Source organism: Girardinichthys multiradiatus, chromosome 21 (assembly GCF_021462225.1).
Source record: "Girardinichthys multiradiatus isolate DD_20200921_A chromosome 21, DD_fGirMul_XY1, whole genome shotgun sequence".
NCBI classification, from domain to species: Eukaryota; Metazoa; Chordata; class Actinopteri; order Cyprinodontiformes; family Goodeidae; genus Girardinichthys; species Girardinichthys multiradiatus.
In genome coordinates this window covers 21,854,900-21,861,765 of record NC_061813.1, presented here as the reverse complement: position 1 = coordinate 21,861,765, position 6,866 = coordinate 21,854,900, and positions in this window count along the sequence as shown.

The window sequence follows — 6,866 nt, the reverse complement described above, 5'->3', positions numbered from 1 at the left end:
CGTGTCATACAAGCATCACATTGTACACTTTTCTTTCCTGTAGGAGAACAAAGAGATAAACATTTTCAGTTAAAGATGGAATAACATTAAATGACTTACATTAAATGTCAAAATTTAATAATTTTCATGGTTTTCAGATAAATTAAGCACGAGTCATTGAGAGCATTGAAAGAGTTCATGGACCGTCTCTTTCAGAAGTGTTCACACTCCTTTGACTTTTTGACATTCATGTTGTCCACACAATCGTTAGTGTATTGGGATTTTATGTCACAGACCAATACAAATTAGGACACAGTTGTGAAGTGGAGGGAAAATGATACATAATTTTCAAAATGTTTTGCAACAAAAAAAGGTAGACTCTCTGAGTTAATATGTTGTAGAACCACCATTTGGTGCAATTATAACAGTAGGCCATTTGGCATATGTCTACACCAGCTATGTACATATAAAGACTAAGATTTTTGCTGACTCTTTGCAAAACAGCTGAGGCTCAGTCAGATTGGATGGAGAGCAGTCTTGCCACAGACTCTCACTTAGACTTGGCTTTGAACTTTTAATGGGCTTTTGTAGTACATAAATTAGCCATTAGCTAAATTATTCACCTTGTAGCTCTAAATGTATGTTCTGGGTTGTTCACCTAGAATGTAAACCAGGTTTAAGGGTTTTATTCTTCTGGTTAAGAAAAGCATTTCCACAGTATAATACTGCCATCACCATGCTTCACTGTGGAGACGGTATGTTCAGGGTGATGTGGAGTGTTAGTTTCTTCTCTGTTGCCTACATTACTTTTGGAAAATTTTAGAGGGGAACTCTAATAGCTGTCTATTAACAATGTTGTTCTTTTCAACACTTTTTTTTTATTATAAAAACAGATTTGTGGAATGTATAACTAATAGTTTTTCTGTTGACAGGTTGTCAACTGAGCTGTGGATCTCTGCAGCTCCTCCTAATTTACCATGGATCATTTGGCTGCTTCTCTGATTAATAAAACAATGCAGTGATATCACAATTCAATGCAATCTCTCCTGTCTGTCTTTTTACCACTTTTGCATCATAATGTACAAATTCTCTATTCTGAAATGACTGTTTTAATTTGAAGTCAAAATACTCAATCTTATGACAGCATTGATATGACTTGAAGGATCTGCTTTTGGTTTGCCAGTTCTTCCTTTTGTTCGCATACAACTAGTATTTTAAATCTTCAAGCTTTCTTGCCAACTTCCAAAATGTATCATGGTATCACCTTAGTATCAACTTCAAGCAAAAGAAGTCATCACCACTCATTTGTGTCTGAAGAGCAGTGCTGAACAGTGACCAGTTCATTATGGGTTCTAGCATTTTCATGTCCGTCAGTGTTATAATGTTTAGTGGGCTGCAAAAGGATTTTGACTCTAGCTGTCATGCTTTGTTATGCCACAGACAAGTGCTTGTACATTTTACCATATAGGCTTAGAGTGTAGCCACCAAACCTGGCTCCAGCAGAATGAGAGTCAGATAAAAACTTAGATGAATTTAGATGAAATGTTATATGAAAATTTGCAGAAATAAATTCAAAACTCACTGCGGTCGCGGGGCAGCACCCAATCAATGAGTAGTCTGAACTGCTGTTTGGTACATAAGCACAAACAACAGGCAGAACCCGTCCACCCACCAGTAGGTGGAGGGAGGCTGCCCTCTCGTTCACTGGGGTGAATCCCAACGTATAGGCGCAGAGATGGGGGGCAACAAGCAGTCGGAACCTCTCTACCTCGCACACCAACTCCAAAGAAGTGACATTCCATGTCCCAAGAGCCAGATTCCGCAGCCGAGGATCAGACCGCCAAAGTCTCTGCCTTCGGCCGCCACCCATAACACATTGCACCCAACCCCTTTGGCCCCTCCCACGGGCGGTGAGCCCACTGGAAGAGGGACCCACGTTTCCTCTTTGGGCTGTGCCCGACTGGGCTCCATGAGTGAAAGCCACCAGGCGCTTACCAGCTTACCACCTCCAGGCCTGGCTCCAGAGTAGGGCCCCAATGACCCGTGTCCGGGCGAGGGAACACTGTTTCCATTTGTGGCAATCATCATAAGGGGTCTGTGGGCTGCACCTTGTTGATCCCACACCTAGGACCTGTTTGCCTTTGGTGACCCTACCAATGGCATAAAGCCCCTGGCAACATAACTCCTAAGATCATTGGGACACTCAAACCACTCAAACCACTCCACCACAGTAAGGTGGCAGCCCAGGAAGGGGTATATGCATAGATTTTTTTATCTTTTACTTTTTTTATCAGATGGAATCACTTGGCTCCTGACTGACCATGCTCTGCAGAGGATTGAGAGATATATAGGCTATTCCTGCACAGCCAAAAATAAAAGAGAGGCATACATCAAACAGGTGTCAAAATTCACAGCAGAGTGAGGGGATGGTTGGTATGAGGCTCTGAGAAATGAAAGGCAAGAGGTTCTGTGTAGATGACTTGAAGGTTACAGGAAAAACTACAAAGATTTGATAATCCCTTGGTTTTATGAGTGTGACTTTGTGTGCTTAGAAGTCATCATCTTTTCTTAACTCTGTAGAAAAAAAAGTTCAAAATTCTAAATAAGTTTAGAGAGAAAATGATTAAAGAATGTCACACATCAATGGTGTTGAAAGATTATTAGGTATTAGTAGAAAAAGTGACAGAGTGAGAGCCACAGGGCCATTAGGACCAAGGAGGGTAAGGGGAGTGAAGACAGATGGGATGAAAGACAAACTTATAGTAGACCTGGTCTGCATGGTGCCACCAGCGTTTTTAGACTGTCATTTAAAATACAGAAGGCCATTAATAACCTCCTCACTATGCTTTGCTTCGCTGCAGTCTGACGCTTGTTGCAGACCTAAATGTGGTGCTGCATAGCAGCAGACTTGCAGGCTGTGTCAAAGAAACCATCTATACCTGAGGAAGAGAGAGAGAGAGTAAGGCTAGCTGATGTGTCTGGATGTGCCTGTGCATTTGTTTGTGATGTTAATTTGGGATTGATATATATATTTACTTTTTTTTAACATTTACTTACCTGTTTGTTTATGTTCTTGGTGCTGTCTGGGGCTAGTGTATAGTTGGATGAGAAGCATTTGGAGGTTATATAGTCAGAAGTGAAGTGAGAAGTTATGGTTTCCAGTGGTAATGACTATGTTCCTCATCGTCAAACCTTTACTTTGGCAGATGAACAAAACATAACACTTGACAGGGAGTGGGTTTGCTCTGCCCTCGTGCTCCAAAAATATTGCATGTGCCTAGCCACACTGTGAATGAGGGTTTTTTGATGGAGAGGGTACTATGGTGGGGGAAGAGTAGTATTTTCTGTAGTGTCAAGGTGACTCATGTAATTATTGAGTTATTTTAGGCCTCCAACAAAATATTAGACATTTGATTTATAATAACCATTTATTACAGTTCACTCTTCCAGCCACCCTATTTTGACTGAAGCTTAAAAACATATAGTATGTACTGAAATTGCTACCACAATCCACTTGAATTTGACGGTGAAAAACAAAATCATTGAAGTAATGCTTTAACAGACTCACTTGTTTGAGTGACTTGGCACAAGCAGTAGTTTATTTCGAACAACATCGGACATTATCAGACTGATGGTTTAACTCCATGTGTTTCACTGTAAACTTGCAAATATTAAAATCAAACTATCAGGCTTCATTAAATGTAGAAATATTAGGAAAATTGGCCTGTTGTCTCCTTCCTCTACAATAAAAAATCTCTACAGAAAACCTTACTTAAAATCTGTTCATGATGTGGTATATGAATACAACCATGACCCCAATAACAGTGTGGATACCCTGGCTAAATTAAAAACATGGACTTTCCTTCACTCACTCTGGCCCCTGGTATACATAAAAACTACACAAAATTAAACCCAAGGGATGCTTGGAAAGTCTGCACTTACTGTTCACAAGGAGATGTACTGCAACCATCTGTTTAAATATAAAGCTGTGATTTCAAATGCCAAAACTCATGATCTTGCTGTTATTATCCAGTCTACTGAAGAAAACACTAAGACTCTTCTTCACACTTAACACTATATTACATGCTCCTGAGACATTTTCTTCTCAGTTGGTCTCCACTGCCCTTTGTAATAGATTTATGGACTTCTTCAATGATGAAATTGAAAACATTCATTATCGACTTGCTTCTCCATAAATATCTGATAACTGTGTAAAATGTTCCTTGCCTGCTCAACCTGTGAAATATTTATTTTGTAATTTCAGTCTCCAAAACATAAGTGAAGTCTAGGTTTTTCTTGGTTTTAGTAATGCAGTAGATATGATGTGAACCTCTCCTGGTTCACATCATATCCATCTGGTTGTACCCAGTATGTTCAGTTAAAGACCCATCAGTCCCAACCTTAGTCAGAACAGGTGTGCCCCAGGGCTCTTTCCTGAGGCCTTTCCTTTTTATAATCTATCTTCTTCCTCGTGGCAATATATTCAGAAGACATGGCCTAACAATACTACTAATATGCAGATGGCATTCTGTTCTATCCATATAGTAAGCCCCCCCACCCCTTTTCTCCTCTACTGTTTACAGAACATTCAACAGAACCTCTGTAATATCAAATGTCTCTGGCCATCACCCACTCCCAACAATACTGCTACCTTATTTAATGCTCTTTTCACATCTCGTCTTAATTACTGTAATGCTATTATATTGCTTACCCAACAAATATGTTCTTAAGCTTGAATAGGTCCAGAGTTCTGAGGCCCGTATCATCTCTAGGGCTTTCATCCATGCAGCACATTTCACCTGTCTTGAAAAAACCTTCTTTGGCTTCCAGTTCATTTCCATATTGAATGTAAAATTCAACTTTACAACATTCAAAGCCTTCCATAACCTTGTCACCACCCCTGACCCCCTGACCCCCGCTCACCCCCACCCCTCACTCTCACCCCCATATCTCACTAAACTTACTGAAATCTTGTTTTATCCAGACGTTTTATAGTATTATTTGTTTATTTTTATATATTGTTTGTTCTTTTAATAATGATTTTACTTTCATGTGTTGTTCATAATGTAAGGTGACCTTGAGAGTCTTTCAATGCGACAACCTGAAGGTAAAAGCCTAAACAGTTTGTGTGCAGGGTGTGTGGGTTCTGTAGAGATTTTAGTTGCCCTTTTCCCGACCATTGACCTGTATAAGTCCTGGATAGAGGGAAGGTCAGCCCTGATGATTCTCTCTGCAGACCTGATTGACTTTTGTCTGACTTTTCTCCACGCAGGGGCGCAACTACCTACTTTCTGAGGGGTATGCATACACATTATAGACGCCCCTAACCAACCCCAACCAGACTTAACAGATACATCACAACAGCACTGTAGTGTTATGTCCAAGTGAAGACATTTAAATTCAAGTGTATCCCTACCCAAGTTCTTTAATTTATGTTTTATGATTCACCATCTAGTTTAACATATGATTACTGTCTAAACAATAAAATTACAACAAACAAGTTGCTTTATTTTTCTTGTGCCATCTAAACATTATAAGATACGTTTTCAGTCCAATTTTCCTTTCATTTTCTTATCCATCATTCTATTCTCTTTATTTTATTTTATTTTTATTTTTATTAAATTACCTCTGTTGTTTGATTTTCTGTCACTGTAATGTTTTTTCCGTATGTACAGCGCCATGAGTGCCTTGTTGCTGAAAAGAGCTATATAAATAACTTGACTTGTCATGATCTGTTATATTGTAAATACTGGACAGTACACAGTAAGATAACAGAATCAGTCATTTTACTAGTAGAAGATTTAACTACTTACAAACCTTCTCTTGATACGCTGACAAATCTTGCCTACTGCTTTCAACCACTTTGAAAAGCTTTTGTTCATCCCTGTGATAGCTTTATGTTTCTACCTCTTCAATTTTCTGCTTTACCTGATTGATTTTTTTTCTGCCTCTTCATCTTTAGCTCCCTTTCATCAGATGACAAGATGATTAAAATGCTTACAGTGTGCATGGAGGGGGGTGGTCAACAGGAGGGGAGTTGAATGAGCGGAGTGGGGGCACATTATCAGTGACGTGTGCCTCTGTTGATCATATTATTTACACATGCACTAACAGCTGTTAAATACTGAAGATGCCACGTGGAAATAATTGTCCCGCCATCGCATTGGAGCCCCCTCTAGCGCATGTAGAGCTTATAGTGCATACCTACTTTTTCTGCCACCGTCTCCACGTAATAACTCTTTTTTTTCCTTATTAAAGTTTAATTACACAACAGTAACACAGCAGTCCACTCAAAATATGAATGTCAGTCTGCAGTTAGTTCTTTAACAATATTTTGTTTGAACCTAAGTCACTTCAACCACAAGATACCTGTGATGGATGGGAAGGAAATTAATTAATTACAATTAGATTACAGCTGCAGTCACAAAATCTCAATCATTTGTCTCAGACAATGAAAACACAAGTTGCAACTGAGTGTAATAATTTTGGATAAACATAAAAGAGTATCATTGGAACAAAATGGTAATTAACTTAACATGACCTGTGGCCATCATTCTGTACTGACAGAAGACTTATAAAATGTAAAAACCACTGTACAAAAATGCATTTTGATACCCAATAAACTTTAGGCTCACAAACAAAACCCGCTGTCTCCTTGGTGGTACAGCTGTGTACCTCCTGTTTAGCTAGCTGTAGTGGTTGTCGCATAAACGTTTTCTTAGGTTTGGGTTGTTGTGTATCCAGTAGAGAAACATATCCACCCTTAATCTATTGATGATTTCTGTGTCAAAAGTGTTCCTCCATATCATTTATGTGCTTCCAAAGAAGCAGCCACACACCCATTTGGCATATTCCCATTACCAGGTGGTACCGTTGCAGACACAATA